This window comes from Pongo pygmaeus, chromosome 18 (assembly GCF_028885625.2).
Source record: "Pongo pygmaeus isolate AG05252 chromosome 18, NHGRI_mPonPyg2-v2.0_pri, whole genome shotgun sequence".
Classification (NCBI taxonomy): domain Eukaryota; kingdom Metazoa; phylum Chordata; class Mammalia; order Primates; family Hominidae; genus Pongo; species Pongo pygmaeus.
This window is the reverse complement of record NC_072391.2, coordinates 83,471,143-83,495,351: the sequence shown is the minus strand read 5'-3', so window position 1 is coordinate 83,495,351 and position 24,209 is coordinate 83,471,143. Positions and strand designations below refer to the sequence as shown.

Here is a 24,209-nt window from a genome sequence, read left to right as displayed (position 1 = left end):
ACAGAACTGAAACTTGGAAAGGTCCAAATTCTGTTCCCAAATTAGAAGTGAGGAAGTTCGCTGAGATCTCCACACGGCAGAGTGTAATTAGGACCAGGCTATCTGTCTCCAGCGGGGTCAGGGCCTGGGGCCGGCCCTGGAGCAGGCAGAGCTTCAGGAAGGCCATGGCTGGCTCTTCTCCACAACCCCTCCCTGCAGCGGACAACTGGGAGAGGCGTGGAGGGGTGTGCTAGCGTCACAAACAAAATAGGAATAATAGATGACGACTACAGGACACCTGCTGTGGCCAGGACAATTCTAAGAACTTTACGTGAACTGCGCAGTGGCTTCCTCATTATCCCATTTTGCAGATGAGGGAACTGACGTCACACACAGATTGATTAAAAGACCCACCCAAGATGACACAGCCAGAAACCCTGGGCCGGGGTCCTCCAACTGCCAGGCACACAGAGTTCCCCAGAGCACTTGTGAAAGTGCAGATTCTGACTCAGCAGGTCTGGAGTGGGGCCTGAGACTCTGCATTTCCAACAGGCTCCCAGGGGACACCTGTGCTGCTGGTGTGGGGACCTTATTTCCAGGGCAACAGATTAGGGCAGAGCTTTTCCACCCAGGCTGCTCTTTAGAATCCCCAGGGATAATACAAAAGCACAAACAAACAACAGCTCTGATGGCCAGGACCCTGCCAGATCAATGCAGTCAGAGTGTCTGGGGTGGGGAGCAGACAAGTATGTTTTAAAGCTACCCAGGTGATTCTAACCTGCACCCTGGGAAGAATCGCCATTCCAGGTCAACAAGTCCAGGTCTTTTCCTCCACGTGGAAGCGTTCACTCCCACAGACAGCCGCCTCTCCTTAGAAAGGAGCCAGTTGAGCTTGTATGTCCAGGAAGCATTTGCAGGTCACACCATGCATGCTTGCAGTGGAACTCAGGTCATGCACCTCTGTCCTTGCCTATGAAATGGGGAGAACAAGGCAGGGAGCTAATAGGACCATTGGGAGGAGTAAGGAGTTAATCTAAGCGAAATTCTTCAAAGGACATCTGGCTAGTGGCAAGCCTGTCAGTGTCAGCTGTTCTAGCCATTGGGTATTAACTGCGCACCCCCCTGCTAACACAGCCCTGGCACTCCATAAGAATCTGCAAATGCTTGTGAATGAATGAGGCCCGGGTTCAAGAAGCAATGAATGAGTGGATTCATGAATGAAGGGCAGACATATGAGGTAGGATGTATCCCTGGGCTCCTTCCTGGCTCCCCATTTGCGCATCTCCCTAACAGCAGGGATCAGCTTGAGCCTTTGCCTAAATTAAATAGCCCCCTCTCCTGGGCCCCACCCTCCCGCAAATACACACTCACTCCCACAGCCCCAGCACACATGTGTGTTTATTTTCTTTGCCGTTCACACTTCTCCTTTTACGGTCCCTTCTACTCTGATCCTAAAGGCTTGTCTGATTTTGTACAGAGCTCAAAGCATAGCACTGAAGACACACACCTGGTCTTCCTGCGGTAGGTCAGTGAGTGAAATGGAGAGGCTGTCCCACACTGAGCACCCTAGGGGATATTTCCTGAGTGTCCACGATGCTGGGAGCCATGGGGAGGCAAAAAAAGGAAAAGGTGTGTATGAAGTTCACTCTGCAAGGAAACAGCAATGTGGTATAGAGGAAGGAGCCACGGTCTGTGTGGTGTAGGGGAAGGGACCATGGTCTGTATAGTATATAGGAAGGATCCATGGTCTGTGTGGTTTAGGGGAAGGGGCCATGGTCTGTGTGGTGTGGGGGGAGGGGCCACGGTCTGTGTGGTGTGGGGGGAGGAGCCACGGTCTGTGTGGTATGGGGGAAGGAACCGTGGTCTGTGTGGTGTAAGGGAAGGGGCCACGGTCTGTGTGGTGTGAGGAAGGGGCCACAGTCTGTGTGGTGTGGAGGAAGGAGCCATGGTCTGTGTGGTGTAAGGGAAGGGGCCACGGTCTGTGTGGTGTGAGGAAGGGGCCACAGTCTGTGTGGTGTGGAGGAAGGAGCCATGGTCTGTGTGGTGTAAGGGAAGGGGCCATGGTCTGTGTGGTGTGGAGGAAGGGACCACAGTCTTTGTGGTGTTGGGAAAGGAGCCATGGTCTGTGTGGTGTGAGGAAGGAGCCATGGTCTGTGTGGTGTGGAGGAAGGAGCCATGGTCTGTGTGGTGTAAGGGAAGGGGCCATGGTCTGTGTGGTGTGGAGGAAGGAGCCATGGTCTGTTTGGTGTGGAAGAAGGAGGCATGGTCTGTGTGGTGTGGAGGAAGGAGCCATGGTCTGTGTGGTGCGGAGGAAGGAGCCATAGTCTGTGTGGTGCAGAGGAAGGGACCATGGTCTGTGTGGTGTGAGGAAGGAGCCATGGTCTGTGTGGTGTAGAGGAAGGAGCCATAGTCTGTGTGGTGTAGAGGAAGGGACCATGGTCTGTGTGGTGTGAGGAAGGAGCCATGGTCTGTGTGGTATGGAGGAAGGAGCCATAGTCTGTGTGGTGTAGAGGAAGGGACCATGGTCTGTGTGGTGTGAGGAAGGAGCCATGGTCTGTGTGGTATGGAGGAAGGAGCCATAGTCTGTGTGGTGTAGAGGAAGGGGCCATGGTCTGTGTGGTGTGGAGGAGGAAGCCATGGTCTGTGTGGTGTAGGGGGCGGGGCCATGGTCTGTGCAGTGTGAAGGAAAGGGCCACAGTCTGTGTGGTGTGGAGGAAGGGACCACGGTCTGTGTTCTCTAGAGGAAGGGGCCATGATCTGTGTGGTGTGGAAGGAGCTATGGTCTGTGTGGTGGTAGTCTATGTACTGTAGAGAAAAGAGACCATGGCCTACATGGCAGAAAAGTAGGATCAAATGATCTAGGGCTGCACTATCTGGACTGAAAACCTGGGCATCATCATTCACTAGGAGTGTAAGCATAGTTCACATCTGTGTTAGTTACATGCTATAAAAGTACCTGGCACAAAGCTGATTTCTCAGTCACCCAACAGTTCACTCCTCTGTCCAGGCCATTATCACAGGACATTTACTTGGTTACATATTTGTCTGCTCTTCTAAATAAAAGCAATGAGTATTCTTATTGCTGAAACCTGTCACATATCTTATCTATACACAAATAGATTCTTAAGTTAATCCCTCCCCCAAATGTATAAAATTTTAAAGATATGGAAATAAAGATAACATCAAGAACCTAACTAATCTCCACCTTTGCACACTGTCTCATCTCAGGAAGTCACTGTCTAGAGCCAGCTAAGGAGCCACACATGCAGAAACCATACCCAGGACTTCAGGCTGAACCCAAACCCTCCTCGCCCAGCCCAGGCAAAACGTAGTGGCTGCCAAACAAAACAGGAAGTCCCACCCCAGGATGTTCCACCCCAGGAAGTCCTGGCACAGGAAGTCCCCCTGCTAGAGGTGGGCCTTTCCCTGGTAGGCCTATGTTATCCAATATGGCAGCTCCGCTGTCCAATATGGCAGGTCCTCTCCCCACGTGGCTGCTGAGGGCTTGAGATGTGCCTGATCTGAGCTGTGAGATGTACTGTAAATGTAAAATACCTAACCAATTTTGAACAATTATCAAATCACAATTTAAAAAAGAATTTAAATATATTAATAATTTGTATGTTCATTATAGGTTCAGGTGATATATTTTGGATATATTTGCTTAAAATATTTAAAAAGTTAACTTCTGTTTCTTTTTTATCTCACAATAATCCTGCAGCAGTTAACATCTCCTCCCCATTTTCTTGGAGAGGTGGGAGAAAGGCCCCAGGCCACAGCTTGTTGAGAACTGCATAGTCCAGAACCTGGCCTCTGTAGGTGGTTTCACTGTCATCCTCAGAGAGTCCATCTGCCTGGACTCCTCTCCAGGGCTCCTTGCATTTTAAAACTGGGGCTGCCAAGGCCTTAAAGTGCACCCAGCTTTTGCATCCTCTGAGTATCTGGGCTTCTAGGGGGACACCTGGCTGTGATCCCATAAGCCTGAGGGAGCTGCAGGACAACTGGGAAAGTGGAAGCAGACTGCCTTCCCTATCCCACAGCCCTCCTGTCCTGAACCTTCCCTGCCCCACGTCCCACTGCCCTGTGGTCCCCTATCCCTCCAAGCCCCTCACCGTTCAGGCCCCATGTCCTGAGCCCTCTGCTCCTCCTCACTGCCCAAGGAGAGCAGGGCTCTGTGGAAGTGAAGAGGTTGCCATGTCGCTTCAGTTGAGTGCTGCTTCCATTAGAGTGACTGTTGACAGGAACGTGTCACAGAAGATGGATGCTGGTTTTGTCCCATGAGTCCTAAGACCTCAGTGCCGGAGGTGGCCCTGAAAGGCCTTTTTCAGTAAATTACTGCGTTTGTTTAGTCCTTGAAGGGTTGTATACAGACTCTGCCTGGCTCAGGAGGTGGCCGCAGCCACTTACTCCTGGATGGCCATTGATTCTGGGTGGGGCTGTCCCTGGACGCACTACACTCTCTACCAGAGGCAAGGTCAGAGCCAACCTGACTCAAATCCCCCACCTTTTGGCATTTCCTTAAGCATTAGAAGCCCATTTTGTTATTCTTTTCAGTCTTCATTAGATATAACTTCATTGGGACATTCCGACTTAGTTACAGCAGCATGGTGTGCTAAAGAGAACACCATGGAAGATCTGTAAGCTCCCAAATCGGGGAACCACTCACAGCCCCCTTGCACTCTCGCACTTTCTGGGTGAGACCTGAAAGCCATTCTCTGCAGAGTGCCCGCTATGTTCCCGGCTCTGTGCTGAGGAAAGCTCTTCAACTAGGATTTAGTAGCCCCATTTGGAAACTGAGGTGAGGAGAGGCACAGAGACCCCCAGGAATGGCAGCATCAGAACTTGGAGGGGGGGCTGCAGTCCCACGACCCTGTGTAGGGTGCTGACTACATAACTAGTAGGAGGCATCATCATTTCCTGCGGGCCCACACATTGATTTTTACGTCGATCAGTCAGGGCGTCACCTCCCTAGAGATGTTATTGAAATAAGCCTAGGCTGGAGGAACTGGAACCGTCCCACACTGCTAGGGGGAATGCAAGATGGTGCAGCTGCTGTGGAAAAACACCTGGCTGTTCCTCAAAAAGTGAAGCCCAGAGTGACCATTGAAAACAGGTACTAATGCAAAACTGTACACAAATATTCTTAGCAGCCCAGCCATGACAGCCAAAAAGTAGAAATAACTCAAGTGTCCATCAGTAGTGAATGGATAAACAAAATGTGGTCTATCCACATGATGGAATATTATTCAGCAATAAAAGGAAAGTAATTCTGATACATACTGTAACATGAATGAACCTTGAAGAGATTATGTGAAGTAAAATAAGCCAGACACAAAAAGATTCCATATTTTATGATTCCATTCATATGAAATGTCCAGAATAGACGAATCTGTGGAGACAGAAAGTAGGAGAGCTGGGGGCTGGGGAGAGGTGGGAGAATGAGGGATGCCATCTCATGAGCTCAGGGTTTCCTTCTGGGGTAATGGAAATGTCTTGGAACTCGACAGAGGTGGTGGTTGCACACAGTGTGAATGTACTAAATGCCACTGAACTGTTCACTTTAAAATGGTTAATGTTATGGTATGTTAATTTCACCTCAATAAATAAAATATTAGAAATGAGCCTGGGGCTGCAGAAAGCCAGAGGCCCAGGGCTGTGGGTTAAGTCCCTGACCCCGACACTGCAGATTCTCTATGTGATATGGGGCAAGAGGGCTCAGCACCACCTACCAGCCATTCTTGTGTTGTTTTCATTTTTTCACAGGGTAGGACCCTTGTCTCTTCCTCCCAATGTGGCCAAGGGACACTTCAGACAAATCAGCGCAGTGGTCAGACACTGAGCTTCTGAGTCTTCCACAGAGGACCAACTTCACAAACATCAAACCCACTGAAGCCATGAGCTCCTCAGCCCTTCCTGAAACCAAGTGGGCACTGCAGACAACTCCCCAGGCCCCAGAAGGTTCTCCACTGCAACAGAGAGGAGCTCTCCTTATCTAAAGTTTCTTTCGACCACAGCAGGAGAGTTCGCAAGCCATTTCCCCACCTGCAAGTCTCAGCAGAGGGCATCTCTCATGCCTCTTCTCCTGCCTCCCAGTGCCCCCATTAGGCCCCTGCAGCAAATTCTCAACAGGCAGCAAAGACTGATAACTGTCCAGAGAAGTGGTCCCAGCCCCCATGCCTGAACTCTCCAAAGGGAATGACATGCTTTTATAGAAAGATTGCCAGTTTCTCCTGGGTTTTTTAAAGCCCTGTAGTTTCTCTCCCACTGCCTTGTTAATGAATTTAGGGCTCCCTTTGTGGATCAGGTTCAAGACGAAGATGTTACAAAGTGAAGCTGGGTGACTAGAAAGCCCTGCTTTTTTTTTTTTTTGAGATGGAGTCTCGCTGTGTCACCCAGGCTGGAGTGCAGTGGCATGATCTCGGCTCACTGCAAGCTCTGCCTCCCGGGTTCACGCCATTCTCCTGCCTCAGCCTCCCGAGTAGCTGGGATTACAGGCATCCATGGAAAGCCCTGCTTTTTAAATCCCACCCCTCCCCAACACACACACACACACACACACACACACACACAAAGTTGTTAAAGTCATAATCCTTGGCGTTGCCAAAGGCGTAGAGAGATGAGTGGCTGCTTGCCTCGCTTATATGAACGTGACCTTACAACCTTTCTAAGGATGATGTGGAAGTTCCTGCCAGGAGCTTGGAACCTTGATGTGAAACTTCCATGTGTCACTCCTTTCGTGTTAATGCCTGTATTTGGAGCTTATAGAAAGAAATCAACAGGCAGGTTCACACAGATTTATGTGTAAGAATTTACATCTCCATCATTAGTTATAAGGGTGAATATGCAATAACCTATGTGCCCAACAATAGGAGATGGTTTAAATAAACAGGAAATGAACTACTAAGGAGACACAAAACTGATGTCCTCACTGTGCTTTTGTCCTGGCTTTTCTGCTCATGGGCAGAATCACCTTCCTTCTTTGGACTTTATCTTCCTCACTTTTTACAACAGGTGTATATATATATATACACACATACACACACACACATATATACATATATATGCACTATATATACATATATATATATATATATCTTCCCAGTTTCTAGGGGCTAAGTTTTTCCAGAACTGCTTGGGGCTTTATATATATATTTTTAAAAAAAAATAAAGAAAAGGAAACATTGCATTAAAAAAGGTTCTAAAATTATATATAAAATAATTCAAACTGTGTTTAAGATGTACATAGGGAGAAAGAGACAGAGAGAAATAAAATATAGCAAAATGCATAAAGCAGTTAATCCCAGGATGGCAGGGTTATATTGACTAATAAATGACTCCTTAAACATTTTTATTTTTTAAAAAAACTTTCTATAACGAATGTTTTGTAAGAAACATGATACCTTTACAATTGAAAGAAACATGTTTGTTTTTAAACCTCTGCCCATTGTAAACTAAAACAGTTATAAAGGAAAATGCAGGAAGGACAGGTACACGTTGGATAATTGTACCTCGCACGTTTTAGGTTGAAACATCGCACGTGGAGATGCATCTTTCCAGGAGGCATGAGTGGGTTGTGGAAAATGGTCTTGATCTCATTTTGTGGGTCAGGAGACTGGGTTCTAGGGGCCAAGCAGCCTTGGTTTTACTAGAACTGCTTCAGGTCTCACCTGGGAAGTGGAGATGAAATATCTCCCTTGAGGCTGTGATGTCACTGGGGTAATGGCTGTGGACATTGCCCAAGCTCCAAGGAGGAGCCATGCACTTGGGCACAGCAGAAAATGGACAGCAGCCCCCACCCATCCTGGGTGGCACAGGTTCACTGGTTGGTCCACTTGGAAGGAGAAGAGCCCTGGGCTCTGGGTCCCACCCTTCCCTCGCCTGGCCAATTACAGCCATGCCTGGGCCACCTCGTGGACACCTTCAGCTGAGTGAGGGCCTGGTGAGTGCTCTGGCACTGACCTCCTGGCGGCCTCCACCAAGTCACTTGTCCTCTCTCTGGGCCTTGGTTTTTCCCACTGTAAAGACAGAAGATCTCTAGGTCAGTGTTTCTGAAACCTCATCATTCAAGTTCTGCTAAACTGTCAATGTTTTTGCTGCATCTCTTTGCTATCCTGTGCTTATCTACTTAATTTTCTTTAAATAAATTCACTTTAATTTTTAAACTTTTAAAATTTATTTATAAACATAAATGATATTATCCTTTGATTTTTTTTGAGGCAGGGTCTTGCTCTGCTGCCCAGTCTGGAGTGCAGGGGTGTGATCATGGCTCACTGCAGCCTCCACCTCCCAGGCTCAAGCAATCCTCCTCCCTCAACCTCCTGAGTAACCAGGACTACAGATGCATGCCACCATTCTTCGCTAATTTTTTTACTTTTTTGTAGAGACGAGGTCTTTCTATGTTGCCCAGATTGGTCTCGAACTCCAGAGCTCAAGCAATCCTCCCATCTCAGCTTCCCAAAGTGTTGGGATTACAGGCATGAGCCACCACACCCAGCATCATTTGCTTTTTTAAAAAAAAATTCATTTAATAAATATCTTTTTTAAAAACTTTTATTTTAGACTGAGCAGGTATATGTGCAAGTTTGCTTCCTGGGAATATTGCCTGATGCTGAGGTTTGGGGTTTGAATGATCCTATCACCCAGGTACTGAGCATAACACTCAACAGTTATTTTCTCAGCCCTTGGCCCCGTCTTTCCCCCGCCTCAAGTAGTACACAGTTTCTATTGCTGCCATCTTTCTGTTCATGAGTACCCCATGTATTTCTTTTTAAAAGGAAACTTTCTATGGCAATTGTAAATGGGAAAGGAACACCCATCAACATAACCATACAAATTATATTCAGTGAAAACAAAGTAACATTATTGAATTTGCGCGATACTGTAGCCTGATGAATTTCCACTCCAAAGGCCTTGGCTTTTATTTTTTGTTTTGTTTTAGAGAGATGGAGGGGGGGTCTCACTATTTTGCCCAGACTGGTCTTGAACTCCTGGGCTCAAGTGATCCTCCCAGTCCTCGTACCTCAGCCTCCCAAAGTACTGGGATTATAGGCGTGAACCACCACATCTGGCCTGCTTTTTCTTAAAAGGAAAAGGCAGCCCCTGCTAGAAAGGTGTAAGACGGAATAGTATTGAAGGAGCACTTTCTGCTTGATGTAATCAGAAAGCTGGAAAGACTGGGAGAAATGATGTACTCACTTCTGATGAGATGTATTGACTCCCTGTCCTGTGGAGATGAGCAGGAAGTGCCATCAGCTTTGAGGCCTCAGCTCCCAGCTGTTCTCCTGAATCCTAGCAGGCTTCCCAGGCTGAAGGCCTACTTGGTTTTCATTAGGCCCCAGAACAATGGAGGGTGTTTAGCTGTTTATTATTTCAAGTCAGCAGAATTAGCGAAGACTTCGTGCATGGTACTTAAACCTATGCCACCCTCTAGAAATCCAGCCTCTTTCAAGAGATGCAAATTGTTCTCAAATCTCTTATTAGCAATACTCTTAACTGTTGAAAGATTACAGGCCGTTAAGAGGTTTGAGAAACCACAGAGGCCCCTGAGATCTGCGACAGAGGGCTGGAGACACCGAGGGGGTTTTCCTGGGCACTCGGGGTGAATGTGCAGCTCACTGATTGTGCAGCCCCCGCCAGACGCCGTGTCCTGGACACTGGACACCTCACATGGCCTCGTCCTCACGACCACCCTGCCCATGGGGAGTATTAGGCTTGTTGTACAGATTTTTCAGTGGAGTTCAGAAAGGTGGAGCCATTCTGTAAGAAAACTTCATTCATTCATCCATTTAAAAATATTTACTAAAGCCTCCTATGTCAGGCATGGTTCTGGGCACTGGAGATATGACAGTGAAGCTGTTACAGTGGGTAGTTAGTCAGGTATGAGCGGGACAAGAGAGGGCTCCCCCCCACACACCAGGAGTGTCAGACAGCCATCAGCTGATGGTCAGGTGGTTGTTACCATCTCACTAAAGTAATAATTGGTCACAGCTGGTGCCAGGGATGGGCCTTCTCCTAGCAGATAGAAAACACCTAAAACTGGTGATTAGCTACTTCCCAGTAAGATCTCAGGAGTTAGAAGTAATGCAAGACTGGCCGGGGCGCAGTGGCTCACGTCTGTAATCCCAGCACTTTGGGAGGCCAAGGCGGGTGGATCATGAGGTCAGGAGATCAAGACCATCCTGGCTAACGCGGTGAAACCCCGTTTCTACTAAAAATACAAAAAGTTAGCCAGGCGTGGTGGTGGGTGCCTGTAGTCCCAGCTACTTGGGAGGCTGAGGCAGGAGAATGGCGTGAACCCGGGAGGTGGAGCTTGCAGTGAGCCAAGATGGCGCCACTGCACTCCAGCCTGGGCAACAGAGCGAGACTCCGTCTCAAAAAAAAAAAAAAAAAAAAGGTAACGCAATACCCGGAAGTACGCCAACATAGAAAGCCCCAGGTCAAAAGGTCAAGCTATGCACTTGGATCTCTCAAGTCACCCACTTGGCCCTCTTCCAAGGGTTCTCTCTTTCCTTCCTTTCGTTCTTGCTCTGAAGCTTTCTAATACACTTTTACTCCTGCTTTAAAACTGGCCTTGGTCTCTCCTTGTGCTTTTTGCCCCTCAGTTGAATTCTTCCTTCTGAGGGGGCAAGAATTGAGGTTGCTGCAGACCTTCTGGATACGGATTCTCCACCATTAACAGACCCTAACAGGCAAAAACTACCTGCCTAATGGAACCTGCATTCTCATGGGGGAAGGTATATAGCAGAGATTCAGAGTGATGTCAGGTGGTACAGAAAATACCTGCAAATACGAGGTACAGGGAGGAAGGGGTGGGTCCGAACAGCATCGTCTGCGCTTCACCTAGCTCTGGGTTCTTCTTCAACATTTTTCCTGAATATGTTAAACACATTAAACCCACGAGTGGGTTGCATCAAGGTTAGCATCCTGGTGGTAACACTGCACTGTGGTATGAAAGATGTTACCAACGGGGGAAACTGGGTGAAGAGTACAGAGATCTCTCTGTGTTACTCCTCACACCTGCCTAGGAATCTACCATTATCTCAGCTTAAAACGTTTTTTAAAAATTAAAAAAAAATCTTTGACCAAAGCCAAAATAGTAACAATGACTCCCATCTGTCAAGTGCCTGGAGAGACTGATGATTAACAAACAGCCCTGGAGCCAGACCACATGGGTTCAGATCTCAGCTCCACCTGTGGACTATGGTCAAATGATATCACTGCCCTGGGCCTCAGTGCTGACATCTGACAAATGGGTTTGTGATGGTGACCGCCTCCTTTGGTTGATGTGAGGAAGAGATGTTAATGAGCAAGGGCCCCACGTGCTGTTTGTTTTTTATTGTTATGACTTTGTGGAGGGTTCTGGAAGGCTCTGTACTGACCTTTTATAAGCATCGAGCATTATCTCAGGTGATCCCCATAGCCACACTTCAGAGGCAGGATGAAGCCCACTTCACAGTTGAGAAGACAGGAGCACCTAGAGCTGAGGTTGAGCTGTGGGTCTCTGGGACCTGGAGGTTGCTGGTGGAAGGGAGGGGGCTAAAGGACACCTCCTGGACAGGGGTTGCTACAGCCCAGTCCTGCCCACCCCTGGAGAGGCAGGACCCTGCCCTGGCCACAGAGGCTGCAGGGATGCTGGCTTTGGGGCCGGGCTCTGTGCAAACCATCATCTCCCCCAAGGAAAAGCACCGAGCCACCGTGTCCTCTGGGGTGTCTGGGATTCAGAGACTCCCCAAAGCTTTGTAGAGCGAGGGGCCTGTGTGTCCTCCTGCCATCTTAGGGAGAAGCTGGAGCTGAAAGTCCACCTCATTCCCAGAATCCAAAAGACAGAGGACCTCCCTCGCCAGCTGGGGTCCTACTTCTTTTCTAAGCCTGCTCCAATTTTTGTTTTGTTGCCGTGTTTTTGTCTCAAGCCTTATGTGTTGTCCCAGCAAAAATTGGTTTGATATTTCCAGAAAGGTTTCTCCTCTTCCCTGAGAACAAACAGACCCTAGCTCCGCACAATTCAAACCCTCAGGGCTCAGGAACCAGAAAGAATAGAGGAGGAAATCGGTGTTGGAGGCTGGGTGGGTACACAGGGGAGAGAGGTGCAGCGGGTGCCACATTGCAGGGCCATCCCACAGCAGGCGCTGCTAATCCCAGCTATGGAAGAGGAAACAGACCTCAGAAAGGAAAAGTGACTCCCAGAGCAGCAGAACTGGCTGGGGCTGTGGCTCTGAGGACACCACTTAAGAAACTCTCTTAAATAATCATCACGTTTTCCAATTTAATAGTACCCTTCTCTCAGCACCACTGCCCTGCAGAGGTCAGGGGCCGAATCTGAGCTCTGGTACTTACTAGCTGTGTGCCTTGGGGCAAGTCTTCTGCACCTCACTTACCCCATCTGTAAAATGGGCACAAAAAATACCTGCCCCATAGGGTGGTGGACACAGTGAAATAGATTAACCGATGTGAGGCTCCTGAAATGGTGCCTGACTCACTAGATCCCCTCTCTCTCCCCCTCTCTCTCCCCCTCTCTCTCCCCCTCTCTCTCCCCCTCTCTCTCCCCCTCTCTCTCCCCCTCTCTCTCCGCCTCTCTCTCCCCCTCTCTCCAAATATATATGTATGTTAGCTGTCATTGAAGAGGTTTGTGATTTACAGAAAAGTAAGTGGGCCAATGTAGCATTGTAAATACTTATAACAAATAACTGGAATTCATCTTAATTCAACAAGGTTTGAATTTTTCCCAGAAGGCTTTTAAGTCTTCTCTTTTGTTTTGTCTTGCTGCATTTACTAAGAAAGAGAGCACCCATGCTGATGAGAAGGAGCGTTCCTGAGGTGGCTTTTGGGCCAGTCCTGTGCATGCTCTTGGTTTGGACAGCGAGGCCCTGGGGCTAGGGTAGGGACCAGCACAAGATAACCAGGGGCCGCTTCACTTTCCTGCAGACCCGACCCACAAACAAGGGGACAGAACAGAGGTGGGCATCCTGGAAACCTCTCCCACGCTGAGAGTGTTTCTGCTTCACGAAGAACCAGTCCCCAGCGCCCCTACTCAGCTCACGCCACATCCCGGGTGTCGAGTAGTCTGCAGTGGTGCTTTACTCGCAGGCTCCTGTGGCCCTTGGACCAGGGTGAGCCCCCACCCTGGCAGGGCACCCTTAGGGATCAGGAATTAAAGACAAACAAAACCTCAGAAGTCTCCAGTTCATTAAATGGAAGCATATTTCCTAAGTTTGAATCTAGAAGTTTAGGCTTAGGGCCGTTCTCAACCCCTGGCTCTACACAGAATTACCTGGGAGCTGGTAAAATAAATAAATAAAGCAGCTGCATGCCCTCAGGGTCTTCTAAATCCCTGGGGGGGCATCTGTGCTGTAAAACTCTAGGGAATGAGGACCACTGGGCCTGGGATGGGAGCCTTGGGCTAGGAACAGCAGGAGACAAAGGTCTCTGCAGCAGAAGTGAGCGCCAGCGACAGGAGAATGCGCAGATCCCTGCCACCTCCCCCAGCCACCCACCCAGCCTCTCCTCATCCCTGCACTTTCTAGAGAGCACCGTCTGCCTCCTTCTCCCCTGACCCCACCTCATCATCTCAGCTCTGCCTGGCTGTTGACAGCACCAGGGCTTCTCCCCTCTCCCCAGGTCTCTAGCCCCAAAGCTTTTTCTTATCTGCCTGCCTGGAGCCCCATCTTCACCTCCTTCATCTCCCTCTTTCTGGTTTCCCTTCCTGGTGTCCCAGGCCTGCAACATACTGAGTCCTGCAGCTATGACCTTCCTCTGGCTCTCAGCTTCTCTTTTGATGCTCAAGAGGTGTAAGATTGTCACAGCCACAGCAGGGAAGAAAAAACAGGCTTCTCTGGGTTCTTATTGATTAATTGAGGCAGCACTCAGGCCCTTCTTAAGCCTGGCCTCCAGCTCTGGCCTCCAGGCCCTGGGAGGGGCGTTAAACACACAGCCCACCGACCCTGGCTTCAGACTCTCATAGCTTCTGTTCTCACACACTTGCCACCACACCTTCCCCTCTGGCCTCATAAGGACCTTCAAAGTAAATCACGGAAGGAATCCTTAGCCTGTTTTCTTTGGATGTGGATATGGAAATTCAGCTAGAAGCTGGGGGAACCAGAACTTAGCCTGGGGACTGGTGATTCTCTCCAGAGCCCTCGGAGCCGGAGCGGCCAGGTGCCAGGTGTGGCTGCTCAACTCCTAGGCTTTCAGTGTCCTTCTTCAGGGCCACTGTCCCTCCGGGCAGTATGCCCAGTGGTTAGGAGCCTCACTAAGAAGACGGGCTGTGACACCTCTGGAGGTTAATGGAGGTGACATGCAGAATGCACCTGGAATACACCTGGCCCTAGACAGTACTCCGCAGTGGCCTCTGCTCCCTATCCAGCATTCTCTGCGGCACTTTAAAGTCCATCCGCAGGGTGATCTCATGTGCTGCCCTCACCACAGGCCGGTAGGACTTACAGGAAGGAGTCAGGCCGAACCTCTGGAGTGGGTCTGGACTGAAAAATAAGCTGCTCATCTATCTGTGTTGTGGGGAGGGGAGGCAATTTCCTGGACGGGCCCTGGGAGAGTTTCAGTGCTAGGAGTGAATCTGGGCTAGAGACCTGGGGAGAGGGGAGAAGCCCTGGTGCTGTGTGAATCTTCTGTGCGATTTGGAGATGAGACGTGACTGGCAGTTTCAGGCATATCAGTCAGGGGAGAGCTGTTGGGCTGTGTGCCTTGTTGGGTTTGCATGTTCTGAAGTTATTTGACAATGAAAACAGTAAAGAAGTGAATAAAAATATCCACTTGTGTTTTTGAAGCACTTTTATTCTAAGACCACTTTCAGGGATGAAGGAGGAAAGACATAGTCATCTGCTTGCCCCAGCTCACAGCCGGACGCTGCGGCTTTTGGGTAAGATCTTAAGCAGTTTTCTTAAGGTCTGGCTTTGAGCTTCTGCCCAGCTCCGTTCCTCTGTGTCAGAAGAGTTTAATGAGTAAGAGGGTGGTCGCTGAGAGACGCAAAGAGTCTCAGGAGAAAACGTGGCCCAGAAATAAAGGCATGCCCGTGGTCACACAGAAAATGGGAATAAATGCTCAGTCTCCCACCTCCCTAACCTCTAAGGAGACCATAAACCCCAGCTCAGAACTGGCTTGCAAGCCACTGCCGCATTGCAGCGGGGAAGGCAAATACCTCCTCAGCTAATGAATGCGGGGAAGGGGAGGGATTTTATATTCCAAATGATTTTTTTTTCTTTTGAACATAGACATCTGGTGTCCTATAAATAAAATTCAAAATGTAAATACCGTAAAGCCCATTAGAGAGTGGTTTTAGGTTTGGTGGGAGCACGGGTCAGTTGCTAACCCGCTGCACCGTGGTGGGAAAACATCACCCCACACGTGGGTGTTCTCGGCTCCAGCAAGCCGCCTGCGTCACTGCACCAGCCGGGCTGCACTTCGTCTTACGGATAAACATTAAAACACGGGTCAATTGTCTTATATTTATTATGTTGCATGAACAGTTTCAAATAGCTACCTAAAAACCTTTCTGCTTTCATTTTATACATTGGGGAAAAAATACCTTTTGAAGGGAGAATACCACACTTCTTGCAAGGATCCAAATTCCTGTGCTCACCAATTACGCCCCGGGACATGCGCTCGGCCAGATTTTAATATCAGGTTTAAAATGCTCTTCAAAAGACATTTTCTGTTTGAGACATATTAAACAAGCTTTATTTAATAATGCTCAATTTGACTTTTCCAATTTAAATATTTGCTCTGATCAGCAACCATTTGATCCCGGCTTCATTTCAGGCTGAAGAATAATTTCTGCTGGTTGTTTTTCTTCACTGCTGGGTTGATCCTGGGGCCGAGTGGCTGCTCTCGAGTTCCCTACATTTCTCGCGTCTGTGCTGTGAGTGGAAAGAAACAGAGCCATAAAAAGCCTCTCCCAAAGCTGCTGCATAACGTTTACATTGTGCGTCCTCACATCTGTCTGGCTGAAGACAAAAGATATCATTTAAAAGACTCCTCCTAACTGGATAATTATACGGAGAGATTTTATTTTTTAAAGTAGAGCATCTCAATGCAAAGAAATTCCCGAGGAGGTGTTCTTTTTCTAGATCTATTCTGCTATCTACCCTCTGCTTTTCCCCTATTCGGGGATTTTTATAAGAATTGTATACACCAAATTGTTGGTCATCCATTAACAGTCAAGGATTTTGAGACAGCAGCAAGAAGAGGGAGAGTTATTTTAATATTTGAGTTCAATGTGTTTTACAAGAGGGAATGCCACTGTAGATTCCACTAACCTTAGGAACATTTCAGATAGATCCTTTGGTTCCTGTCATTACTATTCTGATTTTACTAGCATGATATTTAAAAAGCAAACCTTGAATTTAGGCTTTATCTTCTCATGCCACCTTCAGAAAATAGCCACCATGAAGCCCGTGGCCCTGGTCCCCCTCTTGAGGTATCGTAAAGCCATTCATAACGGCATAAAAGCCTGAAAACACTCCCTAATACCAGCCCGGGGTAAGTCGGACAGTGGTGAAGGTGGGAGAAATGCTGTCGGTTATCTGAGCACCCTCTCTACAGGGACTGTGATCCCAGCCTAGGAGAAGGGGTCTTTTGCTGTGAAAGGAGCATTTATTAGTGCAGGGCCAGCGCCTGGTTTATGGACCCCAGCCCAGTGGGAGGATGCCACTCCACCCCGCCTGCAGCCTGCGTCCTGGCCTGAAGTGTTTACTGTCAGGGTGATTTACACCATCCAGGTGTTCATTTGGGAAGCATCTCGGCTCTGAGCTGACGCGGCGATTGCAGTGGGTTTGCAGACTGCAGCGTTTTTCTATTCATCAGGGTCCAGGGGCCAAAAAGACAGTTTTTGTAAATGCTGGCCCAAAGCAGGCTCCTCTCCTGTGATTCCACAAAGGAAGGCTGAGTGACCATGTTAACCATGTTCCCCAGTGCCCTGTCTGTGTTGGAGAAATGGGCACTTAGTGCAGTTGCCCTACTCTCTCATAGATCCTCTCATCAGATCAGTTCCTCCCGGCAGTCCCTGCCCTCCGGGCTTTGGTGGCCGTGTGGATGCTAAGCCGGGCTTTCCTTCTGCTCCTTTGCACCCCGGGGCTTTCAAAAAGGTCTTGCTAAGCAGTTTCTTTTCTTAATGGAATTTGGGGTTCACAGACGAGCCTGGAGTGACGGCGATTGCTCCATTTCTCCCCAGCCCCACAGATCAGCCTCTGCCGGGTGTTTCCATTTCAAGGGAGGCATTTTTCAGGAGCCGCTTTCTCGAGATAACCACTCTATTATTTTTGCTCATATTTCAACACAGGTGATGGTGTTATTGTTTTGTCATTGGGTTTCCATGGGGAGTCCCTGACACCTATGCCTGGCATAATTTGAATGCCGAATTAAAACATGCCCCAAGACACTAAAAATGGCCTTTTTGTTTGATTTTTTTTTAAAACATATATTTTAAAATTTCTTTAATCATATCCATCTCACCTCCATTTAAAGGAGTTTGGACATTTATTAACATATCCATTTTTACACTTGTACTAATCTTTTCTCCAGCCACTTCTGGTACTCTGATGAAAAAGCAAGAAAATGTATTTTTTGCCTCATAGAACTCTTTCTACACACACACACACACACACACACACACACACACACACACGAGGGTGAGGGGAGGATTCTTGTAGTGAAGTAAAAGATGATTCTTTGTCTATGTTTAATTTTTGCAAATAACTTTTTACTGATCCTGAAAGTAACTTTTTAACTGATCCTGAAAATACTGATGCTGAAATTTAAGAGCTCATTTCAACTTAGCTGGTTTTCTCTCCCTGACGAAATTCTCCAAGAATGGTTCTTTTGCACCCTTGCAAGATCGGTAAACATAAAGCATTTGGTCAAAAACAGGTGGGTTAAAAAGGGGGAACCATTTGATCCAGTTTTAGCAAATAATATTATTCCTTCTGCTTTGAACTCTATGTTTAAAATAGTGTTTTACGCCAATGATTTGAATACTAACAAATTCACTTAAAAAGCATCAAAACTTCCCGTTTGTGCTCTTTTCTCCCTGGACTATAGATATGTAAACCTCCCCAACAGGGTAAAAATAGCATTGATTTGCCACACTAAACAGGGAAACGTTTGCACCAGCAACAACTGTTTAAACTTACTGGTCCTGGGATGAGGAAAAAAATGGCAGAAATAAAACAAAATTTTTTATTTCCAAGCATCAAGTTGAAGCCCTTTCAAGCAATCATCGGCTCCCTGGGAAATGCTTTCTCTCTGTTACCTGGCACGGCCGAACATCAAGAAGAAACGTGGAAAACATCACACTGACCCAAAGAAAATCGAAAGAAAAGTACTGAAGAGACCAGTTCCCACCCTTGCTATAGACGGAATAAGTATGTGCGTTTGTGAACCTTAACTGTTCATCTAAATATGTTGCTTCAACAGATATCCACTTGTGGATACAGACACATGAAAATACACGAGACCATGCTCTATTTTAAAGAATTGCTGAAGAGTGTTGAATACTCAAACCCACCGCACAGCACCCGTGCAGCTAAGAGCACAATTGAATGAAACCACCGGATTCATTTATTTTAACCTCCAGTGGAGCTGTCCCAAAAAAGCAGGTGACTATTGAAAGTGTTTTTTTTGTTTGTTTGTTTTTTAATTCTAAATAACAAGAGGGATAAAAATTAATGTCATTCTATGGGGTCTGAACATTAAAAGGTACGAGAGAGTTAGCCAGGGCCTGCTAAATGGCTAAACACATTAGTAGCCTTACTTTTCAACATATAAACATCTGAAACCCGTTTCCTGTTTAAGAAAAAAAAAGTCTAGGTGGATGACCTCGGGCACTTTTTTTTTATTAACAAATGTGAATTGTACATCATGGTGGAAAAAAAAATGGTCCACACTTGGTGGTCTTTCTACAGTCTGTATATGGGAGACAGAGAAAAAAATACAAAAATAAACGTTACCTTCTCACTTGCAGGGTGGGCAATGCCATTTCTGCAGCCGTCCAGGGCTCTGGCAAATGTTAAGGCTGTCACTGCAGACAGAATCCCCATGGTCTGTCTGTGTGCCTCGATAGAGTCCGAAGAAAAACATTCCTCGCATTCCTGACGGTTGGTCCTATCTCCGGGCCTTGGACTCGGCCCTGCAGGCTCGTGTCACCCCGTCAAATGGCCTAGGCCACGGCTAATCTAAACCCCTGCCCTCCCCAGCCAGCCCTGCGGCAGGGTGAAAACTGGGACCAATTTGCTGCCTAAACCCTGAGGATACAGCAAGTTGATTCTCGACCTTTAAGGACACCAGCTGCAATTTGTTCAGCCGAAAAGAGCTTAGCGGTTCTGGCACATTCTGACAAGATACATTTTATAGGGTTTGTGCTAAAATTTGATATTGGAAGTTGGGATTCCAATTTTATGCCTCCAATGATAACGATAGCAGCTGGGACCATTAAGAAATGTGTGTATGCCTTCTATTGAAGAGTTACATAATAAAAGCTATTTATGTCAAACACCTTATAAGGGAAAGATTTAGCCTAAATGTCAATATAACATACTTTTTCATATTTAGATAGGACGAAAAAATCTATCAGTGCCGCATATAATTTTTTGTTTGGAGTATTAGATCTGTGGGGGCTTTCAACATTTAAAGTAAGCATCTCCTTGCCTTAATTTACAAATTCATCGAGGGGATATTGTTTCTGTATAAAAAACAAATACCCATACATCATTATTTGGTTTTCCAAGTCCTTCTAATGAATGCACACAAAAGAAGGGCACAATTTCATGTTGTTTGATTTGACATTTGTAATTCCCAAGCATGCCATAAAGCCATTCAGTGGTCCCTTATAAACCGAGGCTGCTTTTGTCTCCTGAAAATGGCTGTAGTTTTGGAGAGGAAGTGGCTGACCAGAACCTTGATAATTCTGATGAAGGAAGAGATCAGCCGCTCAAGGAAGAAAACCTTTCCCAGCAAAGAAACAGCAGCACCCAGTTCAAGGCAACATCTGCAGCTCGATTTTGGAGGGGCTTAAATCTCCTCCAGCTTCCCTGGTGACACCACAGCAAGCTTTCTGAGGAGGAATCCCACCACCAAATAGACAATGAGTCTTGTTTACACCAGACACTTAGGAGTGACCACGCGTGGGCCTGTGAGGAGGGCTTGGCTGGAAAATCCCAGCTTCCGTCTTAGCTTTTCTGCTCAGACGGCAGAACCTAATTGAGATGGGAAGAGAACCCCAATTAGCAAAGCCAGGGGTTCGCCTGCATCCATGCATGTGCCGGTTCCGTCCGTCCCCTTGCTTCAGTTTTCTTTGACGAATTGGACGGTGTGACCACGGGTTAATGAGAAAGCCCAGTGGACGGCGGCACACATGGTCATCTGGATGTTCTCTGCTCCTGCCCCAGCCCGTGAGCCTCCGAGCACTGTGGACCACAGCCCCTGTTGGGGAACACAGAGGTCACAGGGGCCAAATGCAAACACCACTTCTCCTTGGGACCTGTTGGAACCAGGCGACACCAACTTAAACTTGGCAAAATGCAAGTTCAATTTCTTTTGTTCTGAAGTTACAACTTGGATGTAACAGCTCCTAAACCAATACGATCTGTAAAAGAACTCACTACCGAGCTGCCCCCTTCCCACAGTCCGAAAATTGCTTCAGCCTAAACGGAAGGCAATTTCCTTTTCTTTTATAACACGAGAACCGCTAAGCTTCACTTAGCATTTTCCCCCCGTTTCACCACTAAATACCAGCACTTACAAAAAGATCCCTCGTTGTGTTACCTGCCAGGCTGTCTAATATGTTGAATTTTAAATATGTTGGCTACATGACTATTGTCAGAGAGAATCATTCTCCAGATAAGGACCAGGAAGTGCATCTGAAGACCGCATGAATATTTAGAATAAAAATGCACTGGTCCAGAGGTTTCTGCAGAGACTTAGATTTGAAACAATGGCTTTTTGTGTCCTGTGTCCCGTCCACTCAGTGACATTGATGCTGACTGTCATTATCTACATTTCACATCAGAGGAGATGGAAGGAAAGGAAGATTCAGTTTCACAAGGGGAGAACATAACAGATGAGGCTGGACAGTAAATAATAATAATTGTATGAATAACCACCTTTACGGAGTTATTGCCAGATGCCAGGAGTTTTCTACTCCTGTTATATCATCATACGTGGAAAGACCCATTTGACCCCCACAACAACCCAGGAGGAGGGACTATTATTAGCTTCACTTTGTAGATGAGGAAACTGAGGCAGACAGAGGCCAGCCCATCGCTGAAGACCAGGCTGCTGGAGAGTGACAAACTGTCAGAGTCAGGAGCCCAAGCCAGGCTGTCCACTGGCAGAGCTGGAAAAACAGGAGATAAACATCTGCAGTGAGAGCCGAGGTCACACTGCCCAGGGTCACACCCCAGACTGCCACCTGGGTGAATGAACCATTCTGAGCCTTAGTTTGCTCTTCTATAAATTGGGGAGAGCAATGGTCCCTACCTCATGGGTTTTTTATTGGGATTGCATAAAATAGGGCCTGAAAAGTGCTGGGCTTGCCCAGCAAACGTGAGTGCTGTGCATATGGTCTGCGCTGGCCGCCCACCTGCCCAAAGCCCATTCCTCTCACTGACCAGGTCATGACTGCAAGGTTTGCTCCAGGAATCCATCTGAGAACTCTGTCCATGTTCTCAAATGCCTGGATGGCAAGGTGGCTGAGGGCAGTATCGTGCGGTCCCCAGCAGCCAGGACTCCGCCCAGCTGACCTGTCTCCAGCCAGCAGAAGATGATCCGCAGATGCCCGCAGGAAGGGGATGCATTGCCAGGTCCACCAGCTCTCCCACAGACAGCTCCAGGCCTCACTGCCGAGTCTGTGTCCTATATACAATGTCATCTGAGGGTGGCACCGAACACCCGGCTGGCTTGCTGGCCACCCACCAGCCTTTCAGCCACCCTGGCTGCCCTCTGGTTTCTGTTGGGTCTGTTAAAAGGCAGACCCCTCTGGATGCTTTCCTCCACTCTTTCAAAGTGCCCCCACCCTCACCCTTCAAACATCAAGTTGACGGTTGTACCATGAGCCACAGGAAAAATAAACAGCCCTGAAGCCACTCCACTCAAGGCCTCGAGGCCCTCCCGACAGCCGGCCGCCTGCCCTGCCACGGAGGCTGGGCAGCAAAGCTGGGGACTTGAAAGCTGGTTCAAATCCTGTGTCTGCCCCGTGCGAGCTGTGTTTGCTCAGGCAAGTAGCTTGCCCTCTCTGGATCTAGTTTCCCTGTCCGCAAAAGCAGGGGCAGACATGGGCAAAGTGCTGGCTTGCAATTCTCAATAAATTACGGATTATCAGATCGCTGTTTAACTCAAGCAACAAAAGGAAAATACTTGATTGTGTGGAGAGCAATAACTCTTAAAAATGGGGTGGCTGCCCCATAATAAGAAAAGCTAGAAAAAAGTAAACCACAGACGCAGTGATTTGGCATGGTGATGTACGGAAGAATCTCCGCTAACAGGAAACAGTATTGTCCGTAGGTTTTCTTCCTACCTTCTTCCTTTAATTACTCAATAAAATCTTCAGTCACTGAAAAATCACTGTAATAGAAACAAACATGCTGTTCCCAGTGACATTAGGGTATTCTTATATTTAAAGCATCTATACATTCATAATTAAAATATTAACGTTTTGCAAATATAAAAAACTTGAAAAATAGAGTGGCAGGATTGTGGTTGAGTTCTTTTCTGTGATACATCTTTTATTAATGTCTTATGTTTTTTCTTCCTCAACTTTTTCTGTGAATTTCTTGCCATATACACGTAGTTGGAACCTCGATGCAGTTTTACATAAATATTTAAAGTGGTGAACAATATTCTAACACAAAACTATCTTCCTCCCTATTGTTGGGCATCCACGTTAAATTGATCTCTGTTACAGAAATATTTCCCCTGTAGAGCTTTTTACCATATTTTGGGTTATTTCATTGGGACAGATTCCCAGTAGTGATGAGAGTCGAAGGCTATCCACATCGGATGATCCTTGATAGAGCTCAATGTCACTTATTAAGGAGCCTCCCCTCGGGTACATAAAGAACCTACACTCAGGCAGCCCCCTATAGGTCAAAGTTCAGTGGAAATGACCCCACGGGTGGGTCTTCACCTCTGACTTGAATCTGCATGAACTTTTACTGGGAAGTGGAGTTCATGAAGATTTTTTTTAATTGTCACAAGTTCTTTGGGGAGAATAGCTTTATGGATGAGATTAGAATTAAGAGAATTGTTTACAGATAATACAGAGAAAACATGTCTGCTAATTAACAACAAACCTTAAAAAAAAAGGGAAACACACAAATGGCCATATTAATATAAAAACAGCCAGTCCCTGAGCCACATCATTTCTTAAAACCCCCATGCATTCGCAGTGGAGGGAGCTCGTGGAGCTGAAATCATAGACTGAGGGCTGCGAGGGGCCTTGGAATTCCTCCAGCCCAGTGGCATGCTCGGAACCCCTGCGGATCTGACTAAAGGGCAGGTTCAGATTCAGCAAATCTGGATGGGGCTGAGGGTCTCATCAGTAACTAGCACCAGGGAGGCCAGAGTCACTGGTCCTGGACCCACACAGGGTAGCTGGGGCTTAGAACAGAAAGGACACGGATTTCGTCTGTTTGTGGTAGTGGCTTCCTGAAGCCTTGTTTGAGAAGGATTTGGAGCAACAGATCTTACCTTTTACTATACTTTAGAATCACCAAGTAGGGGGTTGGGGGGTGGTGTTTAAAAACCTCCTAGGTAGGTTGCACCCTGGCTAACTGAATCAGAATATTTGGGAGTGGGACCCCGGTATCGGGATTTCTTCAAAGCTCCCATGTGATCCTAATGTGCAGCTGAGGCTGAAAACTGGTGATTTAGATGCTTTGTCGAGCCTGGGCAGGAGGGCTGAAGGAGGGACTGGCGACGTCTGCTGGGAGGAAGGCGGTGGCAAACACTGTGAATTTGCTTGCCATCACTGATGTGAAGTTTGCAGGGAGTAAGAGACTTACCCAAAGTCTCGACTGTAGTGGAGTTAGGGAGTTAGGAAGTCCATCTTCAGACTCTTACCTTCAGACTTCCCTTTTTCTTGTTTTTTCTTTTTTCCTTTTCAGACAGAGTCTCACTGTGTCATCCAGACTCTCCACCCAGTGGCGTGATGATCACAGCTCATTGCAGCCTTGAAGTCCTGAGCTCAAGCAATCCTCCCACCTCAGCCTCCCAAGTAGCTGGGAACACGG

General features: G+C 47.4%; 1 long non-coding RNA gene across 1 annotated transcript; it reads right to left on the bottom strand.

Moving 5' to 3' along the window:
- Positions 1-15,636: 15,636 nt before the first annotated feature.
- LOC129015239 (uncharacterized) lies at positions 15,637-19,164 on the bottom strand. Its single transcript, XR_008494519.2, has 2 exons — positions 18,933-19,164; positions 15,637-15,845 (listed from the first exon to the last, which is right to left on the bottom strand). It is a non-coding gene; the product is annotated as an uncharacterized LOC129015239 (long non-coding RNA).
- Between the last annotated feature and the right edge of the window lie 5,045 nt (positions 19,165-24,209).